Below are 14,530 nucleotides of genomic sequence, written 5' to 3'. Positions count from 1 at the left end.
CGCGGAAATCGTTCTGTAAAACTTTACATAAACCTTTATAAGCAACTTGTATCTCCCCCCTAAAACATTTAAAACATTTGAAAGGTTCATTAAAGGGGTATGAACTCACCCGAAATCACGGAAATCGGGTGAATCGGGTAAATGTGTCGATTGAGCGTTTGGTACCAAATAACCACTTGAGCACCTTTTAGGACCCTAATGTCATATGAAATATGTATTTTACAAGAAGTTAATCATCTTATGCTTTTTATTATAGTATTTGGACATTCTAGCATCGTTTTCGGGGTTTTAAGGCCTAGAGAGGGTTCCCGGGAGTGGTACAAGGCCATGAATGGTTTACGGGAGGGTCCATGAGCTCACTCCCTTGGATTTTATGGCCTAAAAGCCACCCTTTGGGAGTTTACGGCCGTAATCCCCCTAGGCTTGGCCGTAAAGTCATGTGGTACTCCAAGGTGCATGATTAAGGCCTTATTTTACTTCCTTACTTTAATGGTATGTGTCTTGGACTAAAAGGGAAGGATTAAACATCATAATTTGTGACATTTTTGGGGAGTTTACGGCCAAGACTTGTTCTTGGGCCGTAAACTCCAATAAATCCTTCAAGATGTATGTTTTAATGGTACAACATGGTCTCATACACCTTAGATAAATCCTAGAAGGCCCTATAATGAGTTTTGGGACAATTTGGCATGAACGTTTGGGGAGTTTACGGCCCAAGAACATCCTTGGCCGTAAACTCTTCATTTTGCCTCCAAATGTGAAGTTTAATGGTACAACACACCTCCAAAGGCCTTAGCTAAATTCCTTACATGCATTTGAGTGGTTTAGGGACTTGTTTGACACAACTTTTTGGGTGTTTACGGCCCAAGCTTAAGCTAGGCCATAAACTCCTCATTTTGTCCTCAAATGCTGTTGTTTGATGTACTTAAACATTTACTAGTGTCAAGGCTAAAATACTAAACACCCTAGATGAGTTTTTGGGACTTAAATCCAAGATTTTTGGGGTGTTTAAGGTGTTTACGGCCTAAGCACAAGCTTGGGCCGTAAACTCCTTTTTAAGCATCAAATCCTTTTGTTTTAGTGTCCAAACTCTTCTAGATATATTCCTTAATTAGTATACTAGCTTAAAAGAAGGAAAAACTTGATCTTTGGCATGATTTTGGGGGTTTACGGCCTAAGGAGCTTCTTAGGCCGTAAAATCCTCTTTGGTCCTTGATTTCTATGATTTTGGCCCCTAAATTCAATGAAGCATGAGTAGATTAAGATAGAGGATGAGTACTTACGTTTGGAAGTCGGAAATTAGCGGAATCGGGGTCGATTTCGAGTCTAGAGAGAGAAAGTAGAGAGAGAGAGTGGGTGTGTGGTAAAAGAGTATTCAAATGTTGTGTACACTCATTTCATATGTCTCGGGTATCGCACCCGATACACGGCTACCCGATGTTTAAAGTTAACTGGGTTAAAACTTTTTACCCGGGTGAAGTGGTTGAAAAGGTAATACAACTCTATTAGGTTAAACGGGGTTAACACATACAAGTTATATTTCTTATGATAATATCAAGCCATGCATAACTTTAGATATTCGGATATTGACAATTCCAAATATTACTTAAAATAACGTATAGTGATACGTTCCGTTAGTGAAAATGGGATTTGTAACGGGAATAGATTTGGGGTTGTCACATCATCCCCCCGTTAGGGGAATTTCGTCCCGAAATTTAGAATACAACAGATACGTTACTACAATATTACTAAGCAAAGAGATGAGGATATTTGAGTTTCATTTGATCCTCGCGCTCCCAAGTGAATTCCGGTCCTCGCTTGGCGTTCCACCAAACCTTCACAATTGGGATGCGGCTTTGTTTCGTCCGTTTTACTTCACGATCCAAGACCTCCACAGGTTCTTCCACGAAGTTGAGGCTCTCATTGATCTCGATCTCGTCAAGAGGAATCACGAGAGTCTCGTCAGACAGACATTTCTTCAAGTTTGAGACGTGGAAAGTAGGATGTATGTTACTTAGCTCACGGGGTAAGTTTAGTTTGTAAGCTATAGGGCCGATTCTAGCAAGAATCTCAAAAGGCCCTATGTACCTTGGGTTTAACTTCCCACGCTTCCTGAAGCGTATCGTGCCTTTCCAGGGCGAGACCTTCAGAAGGACCCGGTCTCGTACCTGGAATTCCAAGGGTTTTCTTCGTTTGTCGGCGTAGCTTTTCTGTCGATCCCTAGCGGATTTTAGTCGTTCACGTATCTGTACAATCTTCTCGGTCGTCTCTCGAATGATCTCTGGACCAGTGAGGGTGCTGTCAGGAACTCGTCCTTTAGCTAACTGAGTGTCTCCCACCTCGGCCCAGCACAAAGGGGATCTGCACTTCCGGCCGTAGAGGGCTTCGAATGGAGCTGCCTTGATGCTCGTATGATAACTATTGTTGTAGGAAAACTCCACAAGAGGTAAGTGTGTATCCCACGATTTCCCGAAGTCGATCACACAAGCTCGCAGCATGTCTTCTAATGTTTGGATCGTCCTCTCACTTTGCCCGTCAGTCTGCGGATGGTAGGCTGTACTCATGTCCAGCCTCGTCCCTAGTGCCTTTTGTAATGATTGCCAAAATCTAGAGGTGAATCTACTATCTCTGTCTGATATAATAGATACAGGGACGCCATGCAATCGCACTATTTCTCTTATATAAGTCCTAGTAAGCTTTTCCATCTTGTCCGTCTCCTTGATGGGTAGAAAGTGGGCAGACTTGGTCAACCTGTCAACGATGACCCAAATGGTATCTAATCCACCTGCTGTCTTGGGTAGCTTGGTGATAAAGTCCATTGTGATTCGCTCCCACTTCCATTCTGGTATTTCCGGTTGTTGGAGGAGTCCTGATGGCCTTTGACATTCTACTTTGACCTTCGCGCAAGTAAGGCACTTACTTACAAAGGTAGCGATCTCCGCTTTCATGTTTGGCCACCAGTATAGTTTTTTGAGATCCAGATACATCTTATCTGAACCCGGGTGGACGGAGTAACGAGTGTTGTGTGCTTCCCTCATAACCAAATCTCTGAAACCTCCATGGTGTGGACTCCAGATTCGGTCCATAAAGTAATAGGTTCCGTCACCCTTAACCTCCAGATTTTTATCCATTCCGCGCAGGGATTCTCCCGTCACGTTTCCAGGCTTTAAAGCTTCCAGCTGAGCCTCTTTGATCTGCGTGGATAGATGTGAATGTATAGTCATTGTCAACGACTTGGTCCTTCGTCCGGAATATTCTTTTCTGCTCAGGGCGTCCGCTACTACGTTGGCTTTCCCCGGATGATATCTAATTTCACAGTCGTAATCGTTAAGTAACTCGACCCATCGACGCTGTCTCATGTTGAGTTCTTTTTGGTTTAGTATATGTTGGAGGCTTTTATGATCAGTGTACACCACGCTCTTCGTCCCATACAAGTAATGTCTCCAGATTTTTAATGCGAAGACGACCGCTCCTAACTCGAGATCGTGAGTAGTGTAGTTCACTTCATGGTTCTTTAGCTGTCTCGAGGCATAGGCGATAACCTTGCCTCGTTGCATCAAGACACAACCGAGCCCCTGATTGGATGCATCACAGTATATGACGAAATCTTTTGTCCCTTCGGGAAGGGATAATACTGGTGCGGTGCATAGGGCTCGCTTCAGGGTCTGAAATGCCTTCTCCTGTTTCTCTTCCCAGTCGAATGATACCCCCTTCTGTGTTAACGTGGTGAGAGGTTTCGCAATCCGAGAGAAATTTTGGATGAACCGACGGTAGTAGCCAGCGAGGCCTAGAAATTGACGAATTTCCGTAGGCGTCTTTGGTGCTGACCAGTTCTCAATAGCTTTGATTTTGGAGGGGTCCACGTGGATTCCGTCTTCACTGACCACGTGCCCTAAGAATTCAGCTCTCCGGATCCAAAACTCGCACTTAGAGAACTTCGCATACAACTTCTCGGATCGCAGGGTATCCATGACTAATCGTAAATGATTTATGTGCTCTTCCTCGCTCTGAGAGTAGACAAGTATGTCGTCAATAAAGACGATGACAAACTGATCTAAATATGGATGACATACCCTATTCATCAAGTCCATGAATACTGCGGGGGCGTTAGTCAGTCCAAAGGGCATTACTACGAACTCAAAATGCCCGTAGCGGGTTCGGAAGGCTGTCTTTGGAACATCTTCCTTGAGCACCTGTAACTGATGGTACCCCGATCTAAGATCAATCTTGGAGAAGTAACTTGCTCCTTGGAGTTGGTCGAATAGGTCGTCGATACGAGGGAGAGGATAGCGATTTTTGATCGTGAGTTTATTTTGTTCCCTATAATCGATGCACATCCGAAATGACCCATCCTTTTTCTTCACGAATAAGACCGGAGCTCCCCAAGGTGAGAAGCTCGGTCTTATAAAGCCCTTGCTGAGAAGTTCGTTGAGTTGACCGGATAGTTCTTGCATTTCGGCGGGCGCTAGACGGTAGGGCGACTTAGCTACGGGGGTAGCTCCTGGGATTAGGTCGATTCTGAATTCAACCTGTCGTTTGGGAGGTAGGCCGGGAAGATCCTCTGGAAAGACATCAGGAAAATCGCATACTACAGGAATGTCTTTTGGATCTTTCGATTTCTGGTTAGTGTCGACGACGTGAGCAAGAAAGGCGCGATATTCCTTACGCAAGTATTTCTGAGCCTGAATACTAGAGATGATACGAAGGTTTGTACTTGGCTTATCTCCGTATATCAATAGGGTCTCTCGATTCGGAAAGTTCAGGCGAATGGCTTTCTCGGAGCATAGGATGTCGGCGTAGTGAAGGCTTAGCCAATCCATACCAACAATGACATCGAAATTTTTGATTGAGACTGGTATAAGATCGATTAAAAAGGGGTGATCATCTAACGTGAGAGTACAACCTATATAGATTTCATTAGAGCTTTCTGTCTTCCCATTAGCCATTTCTACGATGAATGTTTCTTTTAGTGGTTGAGGGGTTTGTTTGAGTAAGTGTTTAAAGTTTTGATTTAGGAAGCTTCTTTCTGCACCACTATCGAATAAGACACAAGCATAAGAGTTGTTGAGAAGAAACGTACCCGTGACCACCGTGGGATCGGCTACCGCTTCATTGTGACCGATAGCAAGTAACCTTCCAGTTCCCCCAGCATTTGCAGCCTTCGGACAGTTCTTCTTAAAATGGCCCGCTTCACCGCAGCCATAACAAGTCGGGGTCACTCCCGTACTAGGAACCTGTGTGATAGGTTTGGGGGGGCCTTGCAAAACCGGACAGTATGGCCCTTTTGTCCGCAGTTGGAACACTGCAATTCACGGCAAGGACCGTTGTGGTGAAAAGGGCACTTAGGACACTTAGGCAAGTTTCCACTGTAAGCCTTTGGTGGGGCTGGAGCAGCTGGTGTGGCTGGGATGATGGCAGCATGGACCGCCACAATTTGCTGATCCTTGGAGTTGGTTTGAGTTTTCTTGCCTTTCTTCTTATCCCATCGTTTCCTCTTTCTATCAGATGATCCGGATGGTGCAGTGGTTGTTGTGGTTGTTGTTGCTGGAGTGGAGGAGATTTCGTGGTTGATCAGACTCTGGGCCAATTCCTTGGCGCTGTCGAAAGTGGTAGGGCGTGAGGCCAGAACATTTCCTCGATACGGGGGCACTAAACCCCAGATGTAGCGTTCAATCTTCTTGCTTTCAGAGGGGATCATGTTGGGACACATAGCCGCCAAGTCGCAAAACCTGGCCGTATAAGCCGTTATGTCGGTCCCCTTCATCTTGAGGTTCCAGAGTTCTTCCTCAAGCTTCTGAACTTCTCCCTTAGGGCAGTACTCTCCTCTCATAAGATCTTTTAGAGTGTCCCAGCCCATGGCATTGGTTGTGACCAAGGAGACTGCATTGACATGGCCATTCCACCATGACAAAGCCCTGTTAGTGAGGGTAGCAGTAGCGAAGTTGATTTTGCTCTCTTCGGGACAAGAGCACATCTCGAATACAGCTTCGGTTCTTTCGAACCATTGGGACAATGCCAGAATTCCTCCGGTACCATCAAAGAAAGCAGGTTTACAATTCATGAAGTCCTTATAAGTGCATCCCTGCACTCGTTGGTGGACTTCACCAAATCTAGAATTCCCACCGCTCGCATCACCCGAGTTCATTTGGGCCATGGCTGCTGTTACAGCCGCAGTCACAGCCGTTTGGAACAACACCGGATCGAACTGAGGAGGAGGAGGTGGTGGAGGAGGGGTTTGAGTTTTGGGTCTTCCTCTGCTGGGACGCTTTCGTGGAGGCATCCTTTACTGGAAGATCATAGAAATGATAGCAATAGTAAGAGCCTATTGCGAATATGAATAGAGTGTTTCGTGGATTTAAATCAACATAATCCAAGATCAGGGTAAGAGTTATAACAATAGAGAAATCATCTACCAATATACTGGTATTAATGATGCAGCACAAGATCATGAAAATTGACCTAGCAGTAGGTCTTACATCATACCATAGAGAAAATGTTGGTAGTTTAGGGGTTCAGCTAGAGTACTTTTAAACTAGGAATGTTTACAGACAAGAGACCTACGGAACATAGAGATAAAAGGCTAGTCCTTTAAACAAAAGAGTGAAGTAACTAGATGTCTCCTACTGGCGACAGTTGCTTGTTGGGCGAATCTTCAGATCCGCTAGTTGACGCATAACTTCTTGAAGGTGTCGATCATGAGTCCTTTGGCGTGCTCGGAGTTCCCTAACTTCAGCTCGGGATGCAGCCAGCTGATGCTGCAGAGCCTCGTTGGTCCTCCTTGTCCTGTCCATGGCTTCCTCGAGTTGGCGGATGCGAACAATATTGAGGTTCGAGTTAGCATCCACTTCTACAACTCGACCAATGGCAGCTTGACTTTGCTCAACATTCCTGGCAATCCTTCGGATCATGATGGGCAGAACCCGATCCGCCGATCCTCCTTCGCTTATATTGTAGAAACTTCGGTCTCCATTGTAAGGCAAAGGCTGACCCTGCTCCTCGCTCCATCGACGCAAGGATATTGCCCACATAGGAGTGGGGCCCTGAAATGCCGGTCGGGGGTTAGGGTTCGGGGCTTCAGGAGGTTGGTTGTTGACTTCTGGCTCGGAGCTCGAGCTATCCGAGAAGCCTTCAGCATGATGATCATCCAAAGGAATAGGGTGATCGTCATCTGACTCCTCTTCGAGCCATCCTCCATTGCCCTGGTTCGGAAAGTACGGATCACCGGGTAGGTGGAAGCCAGCCATGCTATCTACGCGAGAAAGGGGGAAAAGAAGATTAATAGACGTACTATTCTAAGGTACTTATAGGAAGAATCATTACTAGTTGACCCAATACTTGCATAGTGCATACCGATTACATGTAACCGAAGCAAGATAGTCCTTCGAATAAACCACCCTAACCCCAGACCCCCAATCAAACAAGAACAGGGAATGAAGCAAAGGCTGCAGATTCTGAGACTATAGCGCCCTAATCACATGTAATCGTGGTGTATCCACTTAGCAACTATTGTCCTACTAGTAACGACCCTTTTTGTTAACACATACGTATAATCTAGAGATACAGAATACTACTATAGTATTCTTATGTTAGTGTTATTGTGGTATTGTTGGTAAGTTTTAGACTTGTTGCAACATCACAACCAAACTTAGGCACATGCTAGTCACTCTCAGGAAAATGTAGTTGATCAGGCTACATCATCCTGAATGTGACTATATGTCTCTAAACCCAATTGCGCTGCCCAACAATCTTAATACTTTCGTTTTGTTCTAGGACAATACTGATTCCTGTGTTTTATAGTGATGTGTGTATATATATACTTAGTTAGATCTTTTAGATACTTAACAATATATATTCTTGGTCAGAGTGTTTTAGTCCCGAAGTGTTTATAGTTCGTATATCTTTTATAGGTTGATATACTTGATTCACTATAAACAATGCTCTGATACCAATCTGTCACACCCAAAAACCGATAACGGCGGAATACGTTTCAGGGTGGATGACGTAGTGAACAGTATCATCACAATTGCATAATAGTAGAAACAAGAAACATACAACCATAGCATTACATAGTGAATTTAATTACAAGTGTGTTTTGTAATGTTTAACAATCACCCAAAAGTAAATCAGAAATAAGAGATGGGTCTTGTGTGCTCCACCTTCTCCAAAAAATGCCGCGTCTGTACCTGTCTATCTTTGACCTGAAGATACAAGTTATTTTGAAAACGATTATCAGCATAAAGCTGGTGAGTTCATAAGAGTTTAGTGTGAGTTTTTGTATACAAAGCATTGGTCCAAAAAATGTATCATTATTCATAAGTAGTAGAAACTTAGAAAAATCCCATATTTTTCCAGAAAATACATTTTTAGTGACAATCTGTGAAAAGTATGCATTCTTCATTTCTTTGAAACAGTTTATTGTAAAGTATATTGGCAAAACTCCAAATAATAAATGTGATAGAATAGGTTAAGCCTGAAATCAGTGATAGAGGTGCAAGCTTCCTTTAGTGATAGATACTTACTTACTTCGGGATGTAGTTTAGCATTTAGTGTAGTATTTTAGAGTAGTTGTAGAGTATTCCTTGTATATTACTAATAGTGAGGATAATAGAGGATCCCATGACCTTCCCAGTCATGCACAGTATAGTGAAGTAGTGGCATCCCTGGGCCTGAATGGCGCGGACTGAAATTAACAGTCGGGATGTGATAGCGTCTGCCCCGTATAGATCTATACATGTAGAGTCGTCTCCCTGCTGGAAAACTTCGGGCGTAGTGGATAGCGAATAGAGTATCTCGTAGTGGGTTAGTGTATTATTGTTTGTTTAGTGTTTTCTCTATTGTTATAGTGTAGTAATCTTTTAGTATTGATCATAGTGTATTTCTCTTACTAGTGTATCGTCTAGTAATAGTGAGTATTATAGTGTAGATAGAAATGACTTTAGCGAGTAGTAGATGTAGCAACCGTAACTATACCTATTATAGTTATTTTAGTGGGGATGGTTCTTGGCATGTTAGTGACTTTAGTATTAAGTGAAAGCAGTAACATTCGTATCCCACACTGATATACAGATTATATAACTAAGAAATCAACGACAGTCGGACGGATAACTACTACCCTAAGCCCACAATCAAACAAGAACAGGAAATAAGGCGAGATATCGGTCCTAAGTCCTCCAAGTCTTACTTATATAAATATATCAGAGTGGTTACATTTTATAAGTAAGTTGATTAAATAAAAGTATTTTTCCAAAAGAACATTTAAAATCTGACTCACTGTTTAAAAATAGTTTGAAAAGGGTAAAAACCCGTTTATAAGGCATAGGGACAAATCACATGTGATTTGAACTAAAGGTAGTGAATCACATGTGATTAATCCTTGTAACGCGGAAATCGTTCTGTAAAACTTTACATAAGCCTTTATAAGCAACTTGTATCTCCCCCTAAAACATTTAAAACATTTGAAAGGTTCATTAAAGGGGTATGAACTCACCTGAAATCACGGAAATCGGGTGAATCGGGTAAATGTGTCAATTGAGCGTTTGGTACCAAATAACCACTTGAGCACCTTTTAGGACCCTAATGTCATATGAAATATGTATTTTACAAGAAGTTAATCATCTTATGCTTTTTATTATAGTATTTGGACATTCTAGCATCGTTTTCGGGGTTTTAAGGCCTAGAGAGGGTTCCCGGGAGTGGTACAAGGCCATGAATGGTTTACGGGAGGGTCCATGAGCTCACTCCCTTGGAGTTTATGGCCTAAAAGCCACCCTTTGGGAGTTTACGGCCGTAAGCCCCCTAGGCTTGGCCGTAAAGTCATGTGGTACTCCAAGGTGCATGATTAAGGCCTTATTTTACTTCCTTACTTTAATGGTATGTGTCTTGGACTAAAAGGGAAGGATTAAACATCATAATTTGTGACATTTTTGGGGAGTTTACGGCCAAGACTTGTTCTTGGGCCGTAAACTCCAATAAATCCTTCAAGATGTATGTTTTAATGGTACAACATGGTCTCATACACCTTAGATAAATCCTAGAAGGCCCTATAATGAGTTTTGGGACAATTTGGCATGAACTTTTGGGGAGTTTACGGCCCAAGAACATCCTTGGCCGTAAACTCTTCATTTTGCCTCCAAATGTGAAGTTTAATGGTACAACACACCTCCAAAGGCCTTAGCTAAATTCCTTACATGCATTTGAGTGGTTTAGGGAATTGTTTAACACAACTTTTTGGGTTGTTACGGCCCAAGCTTAAGCTAGGCCATAAACTCCTCATTTTGTCCTCAAATGGTGTTGTTTGATGTACTTAAACATTTACTAGTGTCAAGGCTAAAATACTAAACACCCTAGATGAGTTTTTGGGACTTAAATCCAAGATTTTTGGGGTGTTTAAGGTGTTTACGGCCTAAGCACAAGCTTGGGCCGTAAACTCCTTTTTAAGCATCAAATCCTTGTGTTTTAGTGTCCAAACTCTTCTAGATATATGCCTTAATTAGTATACTAGCTTAAAAGAAGGAAAAACTTGATCTTTGGCATGATTTTGGGGGTTTACGGCCTAAGGAGCTTCTTAGGCCGTAAACTCCTCTTTGGTCCTTGATTTCTATGATTTTGGCCCCTAAATTCAATGAAGCATGACTAGATTAAGATAGAGGATGAGTACTTACGTTTGGAAGTCGGATATTAGCGGAATCGGGGTCGATTTCGAGTCTAGAGAGAGAAAGTAGAGAGAGAGAGTGGGTGTGTGGTAAAAGAGTATTCAAATGTTGTGTACACTCATTTCATATGTCTCGGGTATCGCACCCGATACACGGCTACCCGATGTTTAAAGTTAATTGGGTTAAAACTTTTTACCCGGGTGAAGTGGTTGAAAAGGTACTACAACTCTATTAGGTTAAACGGGGTTAACACATACGAGTTATATTTCTTATGATAATATCAAGCCATGCATAACTTTAGATATTCGGATATTGAAAATTCCAAATATTACTTAAAATAACGTATAGTGATACGTTCCGTTAGTGAAAATGGGATTTGTAACGGGAATAGATTTGGGGTTGTCACACTTTCGAACATGCAATGTTACAACTGACCTTTTTCCAAAGTATTGTCCTTTGTGTTAGCAATAATGTAGTCATTGTAATTAGATTAAGTCGATAATTTGGATCAAGTGACTTGGGGAATACTTGATCAAGTGACTCGAATACATTCTGTTAGAATAAATTTGAAGTCTTTAATGTCTAAGACATTCTGTTAGAATTATAGCTTTATTTTGTTAGAATATACTGAAAGTTATACTATTTTAAAGTTGATTATGTTTTTTTTTTGGATTTAGGTTTTGAAGGAGCTGCCATTGATGTGGAAAATGAAGAAAACATGGAGAACGAGAGTATTCTAGCAGAATGTTGTTATTTTTTAAGAATGTTATTCACTTTTGTTAATATTCTTTTAGAATATTTATAACTATATTAAAATGTATAAGACTTTTAGTCTGTAAGAATATATATGAATTTATATTTAAGTTCGGATATATAAGAATATATTAGAATGTTTGTTATTTTTCAACATCTGATTCAAGAATTTTATTTTTCTTCAATAATATTCTATTAGAATAAAATTCTGAAAGTACATCATTCTAACAAACAATATTCTGACAGAATAAAATCGGTAAAAATTGAAAATGAATTAATTAAAAAAATCAGATTTTTCTAAATTAGGAGAATTAATCATCCCTAAAAATCCGAAAATTTCCTTTTATAAATGTAGCTAATTGTCCAAAATACCCTTTTGCTAAAAATTATGTGATTATATGGTAGATGTTACCCCATTGTAACATCGTACACTCTCAAATCACGTCCATTGATTAATTTCATCCGTTTGTCAAGATCTGTGCATTTTGGCACACAATACTTAGTAAAAACAAAATAACATATATATATATATATATATATATATATATATATATATATATATATATATATATATATATATATATATATATATATATATATAGGGGATAGGGAATATATTTTACAGCCCCACCTAAGCTTACGTGTTAAACCTATAAAATATGTTGTTTTAACTTAGTAAATATACTTGATTTGGTTTTCACTTTGTAAATATATCATCATCGATAATATTTCTTTCCTCCATTGTCGTTTTACCATCCGTATTTTCTTTCCTCCATTATCGTTCATTACTTCAGCCCCAGTAAACAATAATTTTTTCCACTGTCACAAAGATCTAAGATAATCAATATTTTTGTTTCCTTATCAAAACTATTGCGTCATCTTGAATCTACATCTTCAATTGTAAATCATGAATCCCCTAACTGCAATCTTTATAGAGTAAAATAACATATTTTCATGAGGTTTGGTACCTAAGCTTAGGCGATGCTATAATGTATATTCATTTTTCTATATATATATATATATATATATATATATATATATATATATATATATATATATATATATATATATATATATATATATATATATGAATGTAATTGAAAATAAAATAAAATGTCAAAATCAAAATTTCTGATTAATTTAGTGATTTTGTTGAAATTTGCCCTCAAATAAAATATATATGACTTAGTCATTTATATTAAAAAAAAAGCTAGATATTAATAATAAAAATCATTAACAATTATTTATTCTACGCATACTTTTGCCCTTTTATGCCAAACACTTCAAACTTAGTGGGGGTGGTGGTGTAATTTCACCTTTTCTAGACTTTTAGGTAGTTTTGGGCGTACCCCTATTTTCTTGAGGCACCTAAATGCGTCACTAATCAAAAGGCAATGAATAATTAATTGACGACAATTATTGGACGACACCAACAAAGTGCCACACCAACCTCACAATATCTAGATGATGCTACACTTTTTCTATACTCGAATTAATTCGGTTATATTCATTTAGCTATATAATAAATTATAAGGTTTTATACTTATGTTTTGAATTATCATATCAGTTGCATTATTTTCATCTAACTTATTATTGTGGCAAAAGATAATGGAAACAACATGACCTAGATAAGTTTAATTGTATATGACTGTTATCAGTGTTTTATGAGAATTAATTTTGTTAAAACGGAACGAAATGGTATTGTTGTGTTAGTATAATTATGCAATTGATAAAATATGTATAGTCTTTTGGAAGGAAAGAAATTCCATTTACTACTAACAAGATGTTAGCAACACATGATGTAACATTCTAAAATTTTAGTTTAGAATGTTCGTGAATGTTAATAAAATGAAAGAAACTGAATTATGTCAAAAGAAAGACAAATTTCTTTGTGATATATGAAACAGGGACATTAATGTCGATTCTGCCAAATATGCAATAATGGTTCAGTTTAAGTGTCATAGGTGTTTGAACATGTTACATAATATTTCATAATGCGAACTTAGTATTTGGAACCCATGCATGTAAGGCGTTGTGAAAAGATAAAAACATGTTCTGCTCTTTAAAATATGCGAACTGAAGTTGAGAAAACCACCAAATGGTAGTATAAAAATAAAAAATATTAAAAAATAAATAAATAAATAAATAAGAGTGAAGTAAGACTTGTTTAACCTACCTTCATATGTAACAAGTGTGTTAGTCTTTAGAAAGTTATGACCAAAATAACTATATTAATTAGTTTTTTATAAATAAGCAAAAAATAAACAAAAAGTGAAAATTCATATTAAATGGAGGATTGACAAATATGTACCATGGAAAACCAACATCTTATCAATCGAACCAAAAATATTGGTAACCAATATGTTTGGTAACCAACGTGTTTGGTTGGTAGTACTATACCAATTGTGAAATCATCGTTTAGTTGTGGTACAAAGTTTTTAATATCACGATAGTACCATACCAACCAATTCTCTCTCTCTCTCTCTCTCTCTCTCTATATATATATATATATATATATATATATATATATATATATATATATATATATATATAATTTTAGTATGTTTGGTGCATATGATTTACAAGCTTTGTTATTAGCATTACCAAATCAGTAAAGTTTAACGTTTTAAATTTATATTGGTGTGTCCAACTTTCCTCCACTGTTTAACTTATAAACTCGTGATAGAAATTAATAAAATCATTTTATATTGAATTTTCAATCTCAACTATTACAAAACAGTTATTCATAAAACCCCCCCATTGAAGTTTCACAACGCTCAAAAACTTGAAAATCGTTATTCATAAAATCTATATACTATTGATATATGCCAATACCAACATGTACCAACCGAACTTAATGATAGTCAAACAAGTTGGTACCAACTACACTTTGTATGGTACTGGTAGAATTTTTTTTTATACTAATTATAATTGGTACGGTACACGATTTAGTGAAAAATTGAATTGGTACCTACCAATTCCACCCCTAATTGAAAGTGTTCGGGTGTAGTAATATCAAGGTAATTTTATGTATACATATTATAATATGTATGAAAAGTAAAATGGCGTGAAAAGTTATGCACATACACATGGAAGTAGTAAAATCGCAAAGTACGTAGTTATTC

The sequence above is a fragment of the Lactuca serriola genome, chromosome 5, assembly GCF_051521515.1.
Source record: "Lactuca serriola cultivar US96UC23 chromosome 5, Lser_US96UC23_V15, whole genome shotgun sequence".
NCBI classification, from domain to species: Eukaryota; Viridiplantae; Streptophyta; class Magnoliopsida; order Asterales; family Asteraceae; genus Lactuca; species Lactuca serriola.
Note: the sequence above shows the minus strand (reverse complement) of the source record.